This window comes from Salvia hispanica, chromosome 6 (assembly GCF_029641045.1).
Source record: "Salvia hispanica isolate PSC_SH4W2 chromosome 6, Shi_PSC_v1, whole genome shotgun sequence".
In the NCBI taxonomy this organism is placed as follows: Eukaryota; Viridiplantae; Streptophyta; class Magnoliopsida; order Lamiales; family Lamiaceae; genus Salvia; species Salvia hispanica.
The window spans coordinates 35,026,678-35,047,665 of record NC_142697.1 but is presented as its reverse complement, the minus strand read 5'-3'; the positions used below and the strand labels follow the sequence as shown (position 1 = coordinate 35,047,665).

At 36.0% G+C, this 20,988-nt stretch overlaps 2 pseudogenes; both read right to left on the bottom strand.

Annotated features, from left to right (window-relative positions):
• Nucleotides 1–2,931: 2,931 nt before the first annotated feature.
• On the bottom strand, nucleotides 2,932–7,632 carry LOC125206707 (benzyl alcohol O-benzoyltransferase pseudogene; annotated as a pseudogene).
• Nucleotides 7,633–19,498: 11,866 nt separating this feature from the next.
• On the bottom strand, nucleotides 19,499–20,624 carry LOC125203686 (benzyl alcohol O-benzoyltransferase pseudogene; annotated as a pseudogene).
• Nucleotides 20,625–20,988: the final 364 nt, after the last annotated feature.

Here is a 20,988-nt window from a genome sequence, read left to right as displayed (position 1 = left end):
TTTGCTCTACCGATGATCGTTTTAATACATATTCATTATTGATTTTGTGCATTGCAAATTGATTTTGTTCCTTATTTTATTGTAGTTTTGGGTGAGGTGGGCGGCTTTAAAGATGACAAATGAGTTATTTTACCTATGATAACTGTTGAAGAGTGACGAATTATGAATGATTGAAGGTTTTAGTTTAAAATGAGGAGATTGATTTTAATTTTAAAGTTAATGTAGTTTATAAAGAAGTTTTAAAAATGATGAGTAATCATCCATTGTATTTAATTCTTTATTGTGAAAGATTTATCTTTCTACTCCATGATTCCATGATTTAATGTTTAAACATTATATTATGCGAAATAAAGTTAAAATAATTATTTTTTAATAAAATTTAAGTATGCAGTGATATTTTTTTCTCATAAAAAATAATTAATAATAGAATTAATCATATTTTTACTAATAAAATTAAATTATAATATTTTTTAATTAATGAAAATAATTAAAAATTAATATTTTAAAAATATATTAATCTGTGCAATAGCACAGGCATGATACTAGTTAGTTTATAATGTAAAACATATTAATTCTCTTTAATATCAACATCAGCTAAAAATTCGTAATTTTATTGAGAAACACAACAATTTAATTACAATATCTGTGGAAAAACAGAAGGATCAGCTAAGCCATTTTATAAAACATTTGCTGCTACACCAATAATCTCTTCCTCCTGTCACACACTTCGCTGAATTCAACATTCATTTCAACTTCCCCACAACTCTCCAACCTTTTGAACATCATATTGCCGCCGGTAAAAAGCCAAAGCACCACCACCTCTGCCTCTCTCTCGCCCCCCTTCCAATCTACGTTCTCCCCGCCGATAACTTCCTCCAGTCCACCACCACCTCTCGAATCACCTGCAATTCGTCTCGCCGATTCGATCTCCACCAAATAGCAGCCGCTCGCCCCACCACCCGCCTGAACTGGTTGCTCAGATTTTTCTTCCGGCACCCTTCATCACACCGAGAATCCCCGTGGAATCCTCCGTAGTCACCTGAGAGGCTCGCCCTCCTCGCCTCCACCAACGACGACTTCTTCCGATCCCCAATCTATCACAACCCTTAAGTTTTGGTCTGCTCTCTAGAAGTTGGACGCTTGGACTGCAACTTCCCTCCCCGCCGCAGGTGCACCGCAGGGTTTAGAGAGATTTGTGGGGAAGATATCAAAATGAAGTTGAATTCAGCAAGAGATTTGTGAGGAAGATGCATAGAGTTGTAAGGGAAGATGAAATGAAAGTGAGTGACCGATGAAGAGATGCCACGCAGGATTTAATTTATTTTTTATTTTTTTAAAGAATGTTCACATGTCAATTTATTACTCCCTCCGTCCCGCTTTAGGAGTCCCCCAAACTACACTATATGGGTTAAATGTATGTAACCTCGACGTAGTGTTGGGATTACCTTGGTTGGAAAGTCTTGGACCAGTCTTGACGGATTATCGGACCGTGAATTCTTGTTCAAATGCCCAAATGCGGTTGATCAATTTTAGGCGTACCGCTTTAGGAGTTTCGGTTGAGATAAATTAATAAAAAATACCTACAAAGTGTTAAAAGTGGGTTCCAACATCCACTACAACTAATAAAAAAGTGTTAAAAGTGGGTCTCAACATCCACTACAACATTTATTTATTACACATTCAAACACTTTTTTCTTAAAACATGTGCACAACTCAACCGGGACTCCTAAAGCGGGACGGAGGGAGTATTAGTGCAGCAGCAAATGTTTTATAAAATGACTTAGCTTATCCCTTCCGGATAACAAGACACTACTATGTTATTTTTCAAAAATATATTAACATAATACAATATTTTCTTGCTCTCGTAACTATAAAAGAATAGATTCACTCTACGGCTCTCTTAAATGAGGATTCTTAGGGTGGGGAGCACTAGGGTGTCCCTTATTTAGAATCACAACGTATATCCAATCTGGTGCTGCCATGTGGCACAAAATATGCAATATTTTAAACACAAAAATGCAATCTAGTTATATATGCATTTCTGCGGATTGCATTTAGTTGTAGGTAAATTGCATTTTATAGTGCTGAGTTTTGCATTTTCACATAAATTGCATTTTATATTGTTAAGTTTTGCATTTTCACATATATAAATGCAATCCGTCTATATATAAAATGCAAATTAAACAGTCAATATCTAAAATGCAAAACTCAACAATAAAAAATGCAATCTGCATATAACAAAAATGCAATCTGCCGATATTCATTTATAGCTTCTACAAATATATATTGCATTTTAGTTTTTACAATATTACATTTTTTGTGACACATAGCAGCACCAGATTGGATCTAAGTTGTAACTTTAAAATTAGTTGTTATACTAGTACGTCCATTCTTAGGGTATCTAAGCCCTATATAAATAATTTTAATGTCATTTAAGTATCTCAGGTCAGGGTTTCTCCAATAAAATCCCATCACAACTTTTGTCGCCAATTAAAGATATGTTTTCACTCGGTAATAGTTTTAAGAAATTGGTTAATTCTACGAAGGAAATGGTGAAAATATAATTAGAAAGAATATGGAACATTTTTATATACAAATTTTATAGTAGAATGTGGAGCCATTTTTATATATACCTATAAATTTTATGTAAAATAGAGGAAAATGTGAATGTGTCGTTAAATGGTGAACAATCTGAAACGACAAAACGTAGTGTCAGGTGTTGGCAGATGGAGGGAGTATTACATATTGAAAGATTACTCTTTTATGATTTGGAAAAGAACCGACACTTATAAATTATAATTACGCTCAACTCATTATGATGATTCAACTACAAATTATTAGATAAAATAACCTAACCGACTCAGATATAACTTGTAAGGCGCTTGGGGCCGAGACACGGGCCATGTCGAGGACGCTTGAGCTGTTGGAGTATCACAAAGACGAAGGTGTTGGAGCGGTAGTCATCATCACTCGAAGATGTTTCTCGAAGACTTTCATGGATTTGAGGGGTAGGCTAACCGGAACCGCAAAACCATCCTTATAGCCACAGTACCAAGCTACTTGTATATTAACGGTCGGCCACAAAATTCCTTTAGACATCCCACCGTACGCCGCTGTGCCCCACCCAACGTCCATTTGCTTTAAATTTACGTGCATCATATTCGACACCATGTAAGTGTTCGTCTCCGTCAAATTAGGGCGATCTCGCATCACCATCAGACTCGCCACGGATCTCAGGTACTCATAAGTTGTAGCTTCACGTTTCGCCTTCGTCACCAACTCCACCGCGTAGTGCAGTGGATTCTTTGACAACTCAGCAGCAGTTGTCACTGCCACCGGCAATGCTAAAACGTTGCCATAGTACCCCACCGGAAGCGGTGGCTTTATTTGCTTCCGGTTATCCATAATGCCTATGAATCTAATCTCTTCGTCAGGTTCGGGAGAGAGAGCGATTGTCTGGCAGCGCCACGTGCAGCCTGCCACGATGTCGAATTTGGAGCAGCGCTGGAGATGCGGCGGCAGGCTGCGGCGCAGGGCGGAGATTTCGGCCGAGCCGAAAAGGAAGGAGCGTTCCACCATCTGATCTAGCGGGACGTGGGGTCCGCCATTTGTACCAGATGCGACGTCATATTCGCGATGTGCGAACGACACGCACGGCGACTGGGTAGCGCTGAGAAGATGTCGGTCCCAAACTGGTCTAATAGAAGGGGCCGTCGCTCCGCGAGCAAGTTCGCCCACGGCGGACATAAATTGGAAAAGGCCGATACCGTCGTTCATGGTGTGATTGAAACAGTTGGAAAATATAAATCCACCACATTTTAGTCTTGTAACCTGCAAATTCAATTGTTTGTATTTAATCAACGACAATTACGATGATAGAACGGCAACTTTCGACCTAAAATCAATTGGTGATAAGAGGAGTAGCAACATTCTCCTCCCTATCAAAATGATACTCTCTCCGTCCCACGATACTAGTCACATTTATTGTGGACACGAGTTTTAAGAAATGTAAAGAATAATATATTGGAAAAGTTGGTGGAATATGAGATCCACTTTTTTTATAGTGATTTTATAATAAAAGGTGACTGAAGTGAGTTAGTGGAATGTGGGACCTACTTAATACTCCCTCCGCCCTCCATTAATTGTCCACTTTGGTCCTGACACACATTTTAAGAAATGTAAAGGAAAGTAGGTTAAAAAAGTTAGTGGAATATGAGTCTCACTTTTATTTATTGGTTTACAATAAAATGTGAGTGAAATAAATTAGGAATAATGATAAATTAACAAAAATTGTATATACAAAATTGGACATTTTAGATATTTTCCATTCACAATAGTTTATACATTACATATTTACCCTTTTATAACTATTTAGGAAGATTGCACGTTTAGGAAAGATATTCATTCTTTCATAAAGCTACGTAATTATAGATAAATCAAAACTAAAAAGTTGAATTTATCACATTCTTCACCGTACGTTTTTATAAATAATGGGTAAGTATTTGAAGAATATTAAATTTCTTTATTTTCCCGACACTCAAATACCATATGCAATAAAATCTAATGAATACATTAACATGTAAAATGTTACTAGTAGTTATACTAAAAAAAGTCACATAATGTATTTAAAGTTTTAGACTTTAGTATTGTCATCCACCTAATTGAAAATTATTATTACAATTAATCAGTAATAAAAAATAAACTAAAATAATTAATATTTATTCAAAACAAACTATTTCATTGTGTAATAAAAATTACATAAATTATAAAAACAACTATTTGTAAATATACTTAATTAATTAGTACGATTATCATCCAACTAATTAAATATCATTACGTCGAATTCTTTGAGTATTGTATATCCTTACTCGAAAATTATGAAATGAATATAAAACAGTAAAAAGTAAATATTAACTAACAAATACTAACAGTCATTCGTATCCTACTATTTTAATACTCTTATTAGTAAATCGTAAAATTGTAAAATTGTAATTTACAAAACAACCACATGTATATTTACCTAATTTCCTATTATTTCCATCAAACTAGTTAATGATCATTAAATTGATTTTTTTGTATATTCAATATCTTAGACTCAAAACCATAAAAAATTAACAAAAATTACATTAAAATAATAAAAATAAATAATAATCATTCGCATTCAACTATAATAATTATAATAATTGTAAATTATAAAAATACTACATGTATATAGTTTGTTTTAGTACTATCATCCAACTAATTGACGATCAATACGTCGAATTATTTGCATACTCTACATCTTGACTAAAAAATCATGAATAGAGATAATTTTGATACGTAATAGTAATAAATAAATTAAAACAATAAAATAATTCAAATCGAATGATTCTTAAATTGTAAATTATAAAAATAACTACAATATACATATACTTAATTTTTTAGTGATAGCATCCAACCAATTAATGATAATAAAGTCAGTTTACTTATGTACTCTTCTTGGCTAAAAAATCATGAAATAAAATTAACTTTTATATGTAAATATTATAAAAATTAAATTGAAACAATAATAGTCATTCACATTCAACTAATTTATTATTGAATAATTCTAAAATTATATGGATATATATATTTAATCTTTTATTGTCATCCGTCTAACCGATAATCATTAAATCAATTTTCTAGTGACTCAACATTATTTAAAAACATGAGACATAAATAAATTCAATATATACTACTGAAAAATACACTAAAGCTATATTAGTCATTCGAATCGAAAATTTGTAAATCGTAAAATGACTACAATAAAAACTATAAACTATAAAAATTATAGTAGTATAAGAATATGTACTTAATTTATGAGTACCGTCATTCAACAAATTAATTATCATTAAGTCGTTTTTCATTTCATTCTCTACGTCCAGAATAAAAAATCATGCAATGAAATTAAAATAGATATGATATTAAAAAATAAGTTAAAAAAATTTATAGGCATCAAACTATTTCATGATTGAATAATTCTTAAAATTATAAAATATAAATGCAACTACTTGTATATGTACTTAATTTCTACTATAAACACCCTTCGTGTTAGTTAAGAAAGAAATAATAATTAATATTTCTTTAATATAAAAATACTCAACACTAAAAGCAAATTAAAATAAAAAGTATTCATATATCTGCTTTTGGATATATAATAAAAAAGGGAACAAGCTAAGGAAAAATAGTATTAAAGAAAAATAATATAAAAATTAAAAGATATTGCAAGAAATGTTAAATCAGTATTGGTATAATATTTTCTCATGTTGTCCACGTATCAAATATGGAAATGCTTTATTATTTTAATTTATTTTTTTCGTATATTAAATTATTTTACTGTCACAACATTGATGATTTATATCGTATGATCATTTGAAATAAAAAAATTAACAAAAAATAATCAAACAAGTTATGAAAATATAATACAAATGACAAAAGAACTAGATACTAAAGTATAAAAATGATCGAATATAATTTTTTTTTAAAAATATATCGTACTTTAATAAATTATATAGTACTAGTAACAATTAAATATAGTACTTTAATTATGTAGTGTGTTAATTAGTATTACCATAAATAATTCATAATCTAAATCAATGATACTTTACTAAACTGATAGAGTTAAAAATATATCCAACATTAATAAGGATAAATTAGTCATAAAATTATATCCTAAAAAATAGAACTAAATTAAAGGGTATTTTGTATATATAATTTTTGTTAATTTATCTTTACCCAATAAATCAGTGGAATGTTAGATCTATTACTATTTATGGCAAAAGTGAAAGAGGACAATTAATAGGGGACAAACAAAAATGAAAAAAGTGGACAAAGGGTATTTATGATAAAAGTGAAATAGGGCTCTTGGTATGGGCCGGATAGAAATGATAAACTATACTCCCTTCATCCGGCATTAAGAGCCCCATTTATGGACGGCACGGTTTTAAGAAATATTAAGAAAAGTGGATGGAAAAAAGTTAGTGGAATAAGGGTCTCACTTATATATATTAGTTTTAAATAAAATGTCAGTGGAATGAATTAGTGGGTGGAAGATGAGACCATATTATCATTTATGGTAAAAGTGAACTGGACTCCTATTCGTGGACAGACAAAAATGAAAAAACGGGACTTCTATTCGCGGACTGAGGGAGTAACTCTTTTTGTGGAATGGAGGGAGTAATTATTTTACCTGAATGAAATAAGTGGAATATCAAACAACATTCCTTGGTTGTTTGGCACATCAAGAGTAATGGCATCCAAGTTAGGAAAGGGAGGATAAAGGCCATCCTCTTCGAAATGTTGTAGCGTCACATCCGCATCGGCCTCGGTAAACATTACCCCTTGGCCAGTGCATTCGACCACGAGCTTCCGACCAGTGTGTTCCCTCAACCGCCCGGCCAACGGGTAGTAAAAGTCCAAGGCTTTGGCAATAGCCTCACGAATAATTTTCACTGGATCCTTCCCTTCCATGGATGGACTCTTTTTGTAGAAATTTATTGTTGTGACATACAATCGGAGGATGGTCTGATCATCTATATCAGAGAGAAATTTGAATTCATGCGGTGTGGTCTCTGCTGGACAAAGAAGCTCGGGTGTTTTTCTGGTAAAAACCATTATTACATGTCTATGCATTGGAACAAACCAACATAATAAGCATATTTATAGGTTGGAGCTAGTGTATGATGAGAAGGGCAAATGCCCTAGCTACCTCATTTTTATACATATAGATATATTAATTTTGTGTATGTTCATGGCGTGCGAAAATTGTCAGCTCTAAATATTTTAATGTTATTTCATGTGGATAGTGATAAAATACAAACTCTAAATATCGTACAAACTCCAAACATTGATCTGGACCGCTAGAAAATGTCAACAGATGACAAAATAACTGCAACAAAAAATGTCAATACAGTTTCAACACAATATCACAACATCAACTGTTGATACTATGTTAACATTTTTTGTTGCTATGATTTGGTCATCAGTTGACATTTTCCAATGGTCAAGATAATAGTTTGGAGTTTGTACAATATTTAGAGTTTTCATTCGATTATACCCCTATTTCATGTTTCTTTCTTTATTAAATCGGGTAATTTGAATTTAGACGTATTCATAGTTAAATCATTAAAAAAAATTAAGATTTGAGTTTCAAATTTAAATTCTCTGCAATTATGCTTGCAATTCAAATAAATTTATAATGAACTGTTTGTTCTAGTTTTTTTAAAATTTTTACTTATCTTGGTCATAATTATGTTAATTCATAAGATATTATGGTTTCTTCTTTTATTAATATAATTTGAGCAAATAATTCTAGTTTATAACAACGGCTGTTACCTCATTTCATTTTCTGAACTCGTTTTAAAAAAATAATTATAAATAGTTAAAATGAGGAAAGAAAATACGGTAGATAAAACTCTTCTCTATATTAATCTCTTACTAACTTTACTCTCTCTCCACATTAACTAATTATTAGTGGAGTATCGTTTTCTGAAAACGAGTGCAGAAAATGAAATGACTCGTGGAACGGATAAAGTAATTAATATTGGACGTGCTTAGGTTTGACAATGATGCTTCAAAATGGACATTATTGACAGTAGATAATTTCCATTTTGAAATTTTTAATGGCCGTTTTTTGCCAACCTTATATATGCTGATTACACGAGAGACAATTAATTTAGCTTAGTAGAATAGTAGACAATGAAAGTTGATATATATATAGACAGTCCTATTGGTACCCATAAGTGGCGAAGTGGGGCTTTTGATACTGCAGCATTAATGAATGGGTGCGAAGGATTAAATTAGCTAGATAATGACGAACAAAACTAGCTAGAGATACATAGCATGGTTTTTTTTCCGTATTGCATTACATTTTTTTTTAAATAGAGAGCTCGAACTCGACACCTCGTACAATAATGTCTAAGTTTCTTGCCACTAGAACAAAGGCTCTGAACCAGATACATAGCATGATTATATGTAGAAGCAATGTTAGTATCAAAAGAATCGGCAATATCAAGAAATGACAATGTTGGCGTCATATATTACGGGTATTAATTATTAATACTCTTCCTTTACGAATAAAACACATTAAAATACCAAATATACAATATAATACTCCTTTTATCACTTAAAAATAAAAACTATTTCTTTTTTTTGTTTGTTCCCTAAAAATAGAAATTTTATATTTGAGAAAAAAATTTTCTCTTAAATAACGTGAGACCCATTTTCAACAAACACACTATTTTTTTCATCTCTTTCTTATTTTACCGATTTTACATTAAAATCAGCGTCGTTTCAAAAATTTCTTTCTTAAGGTACGGAAGGAGTATCTATTTTTCCACCAATACATATCTGCTATTAATCATTTGAAATTTAACAGTACCATTTCGATAATTTTTCTATGCATCTTCGATCAGAGAACCCAAAATTTAATTTAGATTATTAAGAAATGAATCAAAGCATATATATTTAGAATAAAAAGCAAGAGTTTTAAACTTCAATATACTTCCTCTATCCCAAGGAAGATTGACCCCTTCATTGTGAGTCATGTTATTTTATACTTCTTCCGTCCCGGCTAAGATAAAATATTTCTTGGCCGACACCAGATTTTAGAAGTTATTGGTTAATGTGTTTAATTGAATATAGAAAATATGGATGTAAGTATTACTCCCTCCGTCCCATAAAAATAAGCCATTTGGGATCGGCACGAATTTTAATGTATAATTGGTAAAATAAGAGAGAAGTAGAAATAGTAGTTGAAATTGTATAGTGAATTGTGGGGCTTATAAATGATAAAGGAAAAAGGAGAAAAAAGTGTTCATAAATAGATATGGACTATTTCTATGGGACGGACGAAAAAGGTAATATGACCTATTTCTATGGGGCGGATGGAGTAAAATAGAGAGAGAAAAAGATATGTATATTTTAATAGGAAATGTGTCATCTTATTTGGAACAAACTAAAAAGGAAACGCGTCATCTTAAGTGGGACGGAGAGAGTACAAATTAATTTTATGTTTAAATTAGAGAGAATTAAATAGAAATAAAAGTGTTTCTTGCAACTCTACCCTCCGGAACCAACATGCCTTGTCCTCATTAAACTAAAAGAAGTTAAACTTATAAAGGATTATAGGTAATCCTGATCCATAGGAACATGCCTAGGAATTAGGATCTACTTTTTTTTTTTGATGGTTAAATAACTTTTAATTTAAAGGTCGCGCCATGGATGACTCGAACATGAGACCTTTGGATTCAGGCATTAACCTCTCTACCGCTTGACCAACTTACACACACAGGATCTACTTATCTGTAGATCAGGATCTACTACCTCCGTCACATTAAATATGAAAAGTTTATTTTTCGGCACGAGATTTTATATAATTTTATTTTGTTGCACACCTTAATCCAAGAATAAATTTCCTGATTATTTTGTCTTACAAACCGAACAACCATAAATTACTCAAAAAGAGGTTGTTTAACTAAAAACAAGAGATTAGATACATAGGGAGTACTCTCTCTCTCCACTATTTAAAAAACCATAGGGGTACTCCCCCTCTCCACTAGGGGTGGCAAATCGTGCGTATTGTGTCGTTATCGTGTCGACACGATAACGACACGACACGATAACAAAAAACACGAACACGACCCGTTAAGAAAACTCCAAACACGAACACGAACACAAACACGACCCACTACCCTCAGACACGAACACGCCACTAACACGACACGAACCCATTAACGATAGAACCACTCCGGGTCAACACGACACGATAACAACACATATATGACACAACACAATAACGACACTATAATAATATTATTATAATATATTAATATTATTTTTAATATGAAATTTTAAATTTTAAATTTTTTAAAATAAATAAAAATAATATTATAATATACTTAACGTGTGATACGAACATGACACGAAATAATATTATAATATACTTAACGTGTAACACGAACACGACACGAAATTTTCGTGTCGTTATCGTGTCGACACGATAGGTACACAAACCCAATAAGCTTTGACACATGCTCATTAATTTCGTGCGGGTTCGTGTCGTGTTATCGTGTCGTGCCAAAAATTGCCAGCCCTACTCTCCACCATTTAAAGAACTATTTTGTTTGGATGTCCACGATTTATAAAATTATTTACTTTATTTCACTTTCAGTATGCGGACTTCATATTCCACCAACTCTTTCCACTCACAATTCAATATAAAACTAATACTTTAAGTGAGTCTCACGTTCCATTTGCTTTCTCCTTTACTTTTTTTTTTCATAAAATCAAGTATATTTTTAAAATTCGTGTCAAGTCAAAGAGTCTTTAAACGGTGATGGAGGGAGTATTACTTATTACTAACGCAAGATGAAGTCATATTTTATTTCAACCTAGGAACTAATTAAATACTATTTTTTCGTAAATCAGAAATCACTCGATATTATTCTATAAAATGAAAACAATATAATGGATATATGTCCAAATAAAGAAACAGGAAAATCATTAAAGACCCGGTAGTATAACATTCATTCAACATTAATTAATTTTTTTATTGATTTTCCTTATAAATTTGGTTCATGCATGATGATTTTTTGTTTCCGGCCTCTGGAATGCCATCTTCGGCTAGAAACCTACCGGCCTTCGTCACATAGAAATGGATTCATTTATACACGCTAAGCATTACTAAATTAATTTGACTGGATTCATTTGAGGTTGTTGAGACATTTACAAGTGATTAGTCAAATAGTATAAAAAATGTGAAGTCAAAACAAACGAATATAAATTTCGAGTCAATCACTCTTTGATGAATAAGATCTGATAAACTTCTTTTCTTTCAATGTGGTAAGTTGAGAATATGTAGGAGTAGAGGGAGAATAAGGGGTTTTATAGAGAAATTGGGGGAGATTTCCCAAAATAAGTATAATATGTTTAGTCTACAATTACAATTGAACATATCTTCAAATATCAACAAAGAGCAATTTCCTAAAATGTAAACTAACGCATGAAAAGAACCACACCCATTAATGTGTATTTTTATTCTTCAGTTATACTCCATCCGTCCGTTATTAGGAATCACACTTTTTGCGACACGGATTAGAATAAATGTTAAAAAAGTGGGTGAAATAAAGTTAGGAGAATAAGGGTTCCACTTATATATATATATATATATATATATATTAGTTTTAATGAAATGTGAGTGAAATGAGTTAGTCGAAGGTGAGACCCTTTTATGGTAAAAGTGAACCGGGACTCCTAATTGCGGACAGACTAAAATAAAAAAAAACAAGACTCCTATTCGCAAACGGAGGGAGTATTTGTTCTTAATAATTGAGTAAATTGTTCCAAAATTCAAGATTGTTAAATTGTTACTTTATTATTTAGGGATAATTATCATTTAAACCAAAACATTTATTCCACAACTTTTAAATTTGATGAATTAAACCAAAATATATACTTCCACATTCCCAAGTAATGGTGACATTTCTTTAAGCACGAAGTTCAAGAAAAATATGTAATGTATTAAATAAAAAGATAATAAAGTAGTAGAAGGGGGGAAAAAGTAGAGAGAATAGAGTAAGAGAGATGGAAAAATAAGAATGAGAAAATGTATTACTCCCTCCGTCCGCAAAGAATATGTACTTTGGATACGGCACAGATTTTATGAGTGTCCACAATAGGGAGCCGCGGCTCCGTATAGGGGTGGAAACCGAAGGCTGGGGGGAGGGTGTATGGCCGCAGCTCTGCCCGCGACTCCCTATAAATCATTTTTTTTTTGAATTTTCATATTTTTTTTCTATAAATATACTCATTCCTCTCATTATTTTCACACCATTCCAATTTCCATTCTTCTAAATTTTTCTCTATTCCACTTTAAAGAAATGGATAGCGACGAGGAGTATCAACAATTGATCGATGGGGCGTTTGATGCACTGGTTGAAGTGGTGCAGCCGGACTGAGGAGGAAGCGGAGCAGGAGGCGGCGGCGGTCCCTTGCCCGATCCATCATCGGCGAACAATCCGGCGTCACCATGCTAGGCACACCAACAGCTAATGGAAGACTACTTTGGCGATAACCTCCGTTATCTGCCGAAAAGTTTCCGTCGATGATTCAGAATGACGCAACGGCTCTTCATCCAAATAGCGATGTCATCGGCGGGGCGGTACAGGTGCTTGACCCTCCGACGTGATGCCAACAGTTGGCTCGGACTGTCGACGTACCAGAAGTGCCGTGGAATGCTAGAGACTGATAGATATGCACGGGAGGGTGCACGGTTTCCCAGGGATGCTGAGCAGCATCGATTGCATGTACCGGGAATGGGAGGAACTGTGCGGTGGCTTGGAAGGGGCAGTTCACTTCTAGATTCAAAGGCAAACACCCCTCGATGATACTCGAAGCCGTTGCTGACTACTGGTTGCAGATCTGGCATGCGTATTTCGGTGTCGCAGGGTCGCCCAACGACATCAATGTTCTACAGTCGTCACATCTCTTCAATGACGAGTGGACGAGCGATGGTCTGGAGGTTAGATCCATGGCCAACAACACGCAGTACAACATGTCATACTACTTGGCATATGGGATATACCCTCGTTGGCCTGTGGTTGTCTAGACAATCTGGAAACCGGTTGGTCCGAAGAAATCCTATTTCGCGCGACATCAAGAGGCTGCTAGGAAGGATGTTGAGCGAGTTTTTGGTGTGCTCCAAGTGCGATGGGTCCATTATACAGCCTGGCATGAGTTTGGCACGAAAATGATATCGCTGACGTCATGTATGCTTGTATCATATTGAACAACATGATAATAGATGATGAAGGGTTTGCTGCAGAGCACTAGGCACCGGAAGAGGGTGTACCACGTACTAATCAATACTTGATTCAACGGTTCACTGACATGCGGAAGGAAACAACACATACGACACTCCAGGCGGATTTGGTTGAAGAGATCTGGGCACGTAGGGGAGGGGGCACATCATGATATGCGTTCACGGTGTTATTTGTGTGATGTCGATAATTTTCCCCTATCTATAAACAACGAAGATTTAGTTTTAAATTTTTTTTATTAAATTATGCGGTTTTTTCTAATTATTATAGTCCGATAATTTTTATTCTATATGAATTAAAATATACCAATAATTGAAAAAAATAATGTGATTTGCGGTTGTGGCTTGTCCAATATTGGGGTGGACAACTTTTTTTGTGGATGTGGACAAAAAAATGTGGCTTGGCCTTGGAGTGTCCAAACTATTGTGGACACCCTAATGTAAAATTGGTAAAGTAAGAAAGAGGTACAGAGAAAAAGTAATTAAAATATTGTTAGTGGAGAATGAGTCCCAAGAGAAAAGACTTTCCAAAATTAGAAATGACATATTCTTATTGGACGGACTCAAAAGTAAAAATGAATATTCTTGTGGGACGGAGGGAGTACCTTTTGCTAAAAAGGAAATGACTTTACTACTATGGAATGCAAATGAAAAATGACTCTACTAGACTACTACTATGAAATTAGGGGTGAGAAAAAAAACCGAAAACCGAATATCCGAACCGAACCAAACCGAAAATTTAAATTCGGTTTGGTTTTTTTGGTTTTTCGGTTCAGTTCGGTTTTAAAATTATGAAAATTTCGGTTTTTCGGTTTTGTTCGGTTCGGCAGGGAAAAAAAACTAAAAAACCGAATTTTATTTTAATATAATATTATACTCCATATATATACTCCCAATTTGTAACCCTAAAAGAATCTGCCTCTTTCTCTCCTTCTTCAATCTCTAACCCTAGAAGAATTCCTCCTGCCTCCATTCTCATTCTCTCCAAGCCAGCAAGCCTACAACCCATCTCCTATCTCTAATCCATCCCACTGCCTCCTCCCTCCAGCCGTACAGCCCGTGCTCCAGCCCGTCGCCTCCAGCGGTATTCCAGCCCTCTAGCAGTCGTCGTCGCCTCCGCCCTCCAGCCATCCACGCCGCCTCCATAAGGGTGTCTCCACCGGCGGCCGTCCCGTTCGCCCGTCGGCGACGTCCGACCGGACGTCCACCGTAGTGAGCGGGACGTCCGCCCACGCCCGTCCCGAGTGCCCTTGCGATGGGCTCGCCCCTCGCGTCGACGTCCGACCGGACGTCTGCCACTGTGGCGAAGGTCGGACGTCCAACATTTTTAATTTTTTTTTATAAAAAAAAACTCTATAAATAGGGCTCTCCCAACTTCATTTCATTCACACCACTTGTGTTGACAAGTTTCTCTCTCTTAACCTCTTTTTTCAATTACGTATAATGGCGAGTAGTCGTGCGGGTGGTAGTGGCGGAGGCGCTAGTGATAATGACGGTTATAGTGATGATGAATTGGATTTCGCTGTGCCAGAGGCGATTGATCGATTGCTCCGGCAGAGGCAGCGGCGGCAGCAGGCGGCGGCGGCGGTACCTCGGCCGATCCATCGCCGACGGCATGTACCCCGGGACCACATTGCTGCACATATTCGGTTGTATGAGGACTACTTTGCTCCGCAGCCGCGTTTTGGGGATGCCTTATTCTGCCAACGTTTTAGGATGCATCGTCCTCTGTTTATGCATATCGTTGGTGCATTAGAGAGAAGGTACGAGTTTTTCAGGATTAGGGAGGATGCGGCTGGCAAACCCGGACACACGCCAATACAGAAGTGTATGGCCGCAATCATGCAACTGGCGTACGGAGGCCCGACCGACATGTTCGACGAGTACCTCCACATTGGGGAGTCTTCAGCCGTCGAGTGTCTGTTGGAGTTTTGCGCGGGCGTTAGAGCGATATTCGGGGATTAGTATCTTCGGCGTCCGAGCCCTGAAGACTCCCAGCGGCTGATTAATATGCACGGGTCGGTGCACGGGTTCCCTGGGATGTTGGGCAGCATCGATTGTATGCATTGGGAGTGGAGGAAATGCCCCGACGCCTGGAAGGGGATACACACTTCCGGCTTCAAAGCCAAGCATCCCACGATGATCCTTGAAGCTGTAGCTGACTACCGGCTGTGGATATGACATGCTTATTTTGGAGTGGCCGGGTCGAACAACGACATCAACATCCTCCAGTCGTCGCCCCTGTTCAACGATCAGTGCAATGGAGTTGGTCTAGCCATCAGTTTCGTCGCCAACGGCAACCAGCACAACATGAGATACTATTTGGTGGATGAGATATACCCAAACTGGCCCGTCTTTGTGAAGACGATCAAGCATGCGATCAGGCCAAAGAAGTCCTACTTCGCGACCCGACAGGAGGCAGCGCGCAAGGATGTTGAGCGCGCATTTGGTGCGCTCCAGAGTCGATGGGCGGTGGTGAGGGGTCCGGCACGGCAGTGGTATATTCCCAACATCGGCGACATCATGTACGCGTGTATCATTTTGCACAACATGATTGTCGAAAGTGAAGGGGACGAACTAACTCAGTGGACCAGCGAAGATGACACAGGTGCCGGTCCAAGCCACGGCATGGCCACCGCGAATGTGAACATGGGGGTACCTCATGGAGAGGTTGAGCGGTTGCGCACATTTGCCGACATGCAGCAAAGAAATGCCCATATTCGACTTCAGGAGGATATCATCGAAGAGGTTTGGAAGCGGAGGGGTGCACGTTGATGTGGTTTTTTTTTTCTATCTACTATGCAATTTTTTTTTTTCAAATGATGTATGTTTTTTTTTTAATGAAATATTCGTATTTCCCGTTCGTACTCGTTTCGAATTTTAATTCCGTGAATTTTAAATTTAATTGTGAATTAATTTAATTGTGGGAAGGGCTAGTGGGAAGGGCTAGTGCAGTGGGAAGGGCTAGTGATGTGGCAGTGGAATGGGAAGGGCTAGTGCTGACGTGGCAGACAGTTTTTGTGGGAAGGGCTAGTGGAGTCCTAGTGGGAGGGGCACCACCGGAGACACCCTAAGAAGGTAACAACTCAACTCATCTTTTTAATTCCTACTTACTGTATTACAAAATTGCATTAGGATTTTTTCATTTAAGTTTGTGTATTTCTTCAAAGCTCTCAATTTAGTGTGCAAAATTGAAATATGTCCAAAATTCTTGTATTTAGTCATTAATATGCACGTTAATACTATTTATTTTCCAACGATTAAACTATTTGAAAATGAGTATCGAAAGTATTAATCAGATATTCAATCAGTGAAGATGCATTCCATATGTGGTGGAATTGATAATTATCATTGTATTAAACAATCCAGATCGGCCGTCCCTGCCCCATATTTTAAATTTTTGATATTTAAATTTTTTGAACCCTTCTGCCCTTTAGTCTTTATTATTATACCATTTTCTTGGAAATTCATGAATTCTTCATCTCATTATCAATAACTTATGAGATTATTTTATATTTCAGATTTAACTATGGACAAAAGATTGAGCCAAAGTTGAGCAAGAATTGAAACTTGGAAGTTATTCAAGATTGAAGACTTGTAGTGAAATCCCAATTAGTGGTTGAAACTTAGAAGTTGGAAGTATTGAATGGATATTAAGGATTTAACTTGTTATAGTTTGCTGAGGATTTATTAGATATCATGAAAATGCTTTTACGATTTTCTTGTTTTTTTGGTTTTTTTAATTCTCTTAAAATTTCGGCTTTTCGGTTTTTTATTTAAAATCTCTCTTCGTTTTTTTCGGTTCAATTCGATTTTTTAGTTCGGTTTTCGGTTTTTCGGTTTCGGTTCGGTTTGAGAGATAAACCGAACCGAAACCTGAATGCACACCCCTATATCAAATGGAGGAAATAGTAACATTCACAATTGTTCAATACAAATTATTTGCGCTGATTAAGTGGGACAATTATGATTTAAAGCGCTATTTATTTTTCAAATTAAAGCGGAGATGGAAAATGCAATGACCTTGACACATGATCAGTATATCTGAAATATATTAATGTCACTCTATTAAATAAGGGTCACACAATCGCTGGAAAATAAATAATAGGAGCTAATTGTGAATGTTAATCAAATCATATTAGTTTATAATGTAAAACATATTAATTCTCTTTAACATCAATATCAGGTAAAAATTCGTAATTTTAATGAGAATCACAGCAATTTACAATATCCGTTAAAAAGACACTACTATGTTATTTTTCAAAAATATATTGACATGATATAATATTTTCTTGCTCTCGTAACTACCAGGTGATACACCAAAAGAATAGATCTACACCATTTTTTAATCCAATGGTCTCAGTTAAAAGAGGACTCGTAGGGTATCTATACCCGTATAATTAATTTTAATGTCATTTAAGTATCTGGATTCTCCAATCAAATCCCATCACAACTTTTTTCACCATTTAAAGATATGTTTTGAGTCTTTTGACTCGATAATAGTTTTATGAAATTGTTTGACTGTATAAATAAATGAGTGAAAAGTTACTTCATCCGTCCTGCTTTAATAGTCCCAGTTATTTTTGTGCACTCGTTTTATAGAAATGATAATAAATAGTAAAAGTGGAGAAATGGTAAAATTTAGTGAGAGGATAATGTAGAGAAGACCGGGACTGCTAAAGCAGGACGGTGGGAGTATTAGAACGTGGAACATTTTTATATACAATTTTTATTATAGAATGTGGAGCCATTTTTATATATTCCTATAAATTTTATAGTAAAATAAAATTGGGAAAATGTGTCAACGGGTATCGACGGAGAATGATAAGATGGGGGAAGGGCAACAAGAGGTTGTCCTTAGTGAAGGCGGTGGCAGAACCTTTGTAACAGGAATGAGAAAAGTCAGAGATAAAAGTGTTACTCCCTCCGTCCTTCATTAATTGTCCACTTTTGCCATTTTCGTCTATCCCTCATTAATTGTTCCTCTTCACTTTTATTATAAAAGGTAAGTAAGCCTCACATTCCACTAACTTATTACACTCACATTTTACTATAAAACCAATAAGTAAAAGTGAGACCCCTATTCCACTAACTTTTAAGCCCACTTTCCTTCACATTTCTTAATATCCGTACCGGAACCCAAGTGGACAATTAATGGGGGACTGAGGGAGTACTTTTATACTCCCTCCGTTCCGCGGTAGTTAAGTCATTTTGTAATTTCGATACGTTCCATAGTAGTTGAGTCTTATCTCTTACTTTACTCTCTCCCAATTTATTCTTTCTTCATCTCTCTACTTTTTTCACTTTTTACTTTATTCTTCCTTTATTTAACCCACATAACACAGTTTTTCTTAAATCCCGTGCCGAAATGAAACGCCTCTACTAACGCGGAACGGAGGGAGTATTTAGTTAGCACCATAATAGAAGTAAATATTTATTTAGCACCATAATAGAAGTAAATTCAGAAATATCTACTCTCTCAGTCCCCCCTTGATTGTCCATTTTAGTTCTGACGTGGGTTTTAAGAAATGTAAAGAAAAGTTGGTTGAAAAAGTTAGTGGAATATAAGTTTCACTCTTATATATTAGTTTTATAATAAAATGTGAGTGAAATGAGTTAGTGGAATATGTGACCTACTTACCATATATGATTAAAAGTGAAAGTGGATAATTAATGGGGGACGAACGAAAATGACAAAAGTGCACAGTAGAGGGAGTACATATTTATATAGTATTTATTTTTGACCCTATGCAGTTCCACTCTCTTTTATGATCCGGGAAAGAACCGACTCTTATAATTACTTTCGACTCAATATGATGATTCAACTACAAATTATAAGATAAAATAACCTAACCAACTCAGAAATAACATATAAGGCGCTTGGGGCCGAGACACGGGCCATGTTGAGGACGCTTGAGCTGTTGGCGTATCACAAAGACGAAGGTGTTGGAGCGGTAGTCATCATCACTCGAAGATGTTTCTCGAAGACTTTCATGGATTTGAGCGGTAGGCTAACCGGAACCACGAAACCATCCTTATAGCCAATGTACCAAGCTGCTTGCATATTAACGGTAAGCCACAAAATTCCTTTAGAGATCCTGCCGTACGCCACTGTGCCCCACCCAACGTCCATTTGCTTTATTTTTAAGTGCATAATATTCGACACCATGTAAGTGTTCGTCTCCGTCAAATTAGGGCGATCTCGCATCACCATCAGACTAGCCACGGATCTCAAGTACTCATAAGTTGTAGCTACACGTTTCGCCTTCGTCACCAACTCCACCGCGTAGTGCAGCGGATTGTTTGACAGCTCAGCAGCAGTTGTCACTGCCACCGGAAATGCTAAAACGTTTCCATAGTACCCCACCGGAAGCGGTGGCTGTATTTGCTTCCAGTTATCCATAATGCCTATGAATCTAATCTCTTCGTCGGGTTCGGGAGAGAGAGCGATTGTCCGGCAGCGCCACGTGCAGCCTGCCACGATATCAAATTTGGAGCAGCACTGGAGATGCTGAGGTAGGCTGCGGCGTAGGGCGGAGATTTCGGTGGAGCCGAAAAAGAAGGAGCATTCCACCATCTGATCGAGCGGGACGTGGGCTCTGCCACTTGTACCAGTTGCGACATCATATTCACGATGTGCGAACGACACGTGCGGCGGCTGGGCGATGCTGAGAAGATGTCGGTCCCAAACTGGTCGAATAGAAGGGGCCGACGCCCCGCGAGTAAGTTCACCCACAGCGGACATAAATTGGGAAAGGCCGATACCGTCGCACATTGTGTGATTGAAACAGTTTTATTCGATCAATTACCATGATGGTAATGTGGAGTTGATGATCTTCATGATTAGAAGCAACTAAATCATCTAAGATATGTCTAAGTTCACTATTCCAACTGTTAGGTTTGGTATACTGAAAAGCATGTTTCGAGCAGTTTCGCTCGAATAGAATCTTGCTTGTATACGTAAAACTCTATAATCCACTTTTAACCCGATTCAGTATTATTCGAGCAGTTTCGCATGAATAGAATCAGTATATTATTACATTGTGTTTGCTTATGCATTTATAAGATGTTTTATAAGCATTTAAATGTATAAGAAGCAAACAAAGTCTAAGTCTTTTGCTTAGTAGACTGGTTGTGGGCGTCGTCCACTTTAA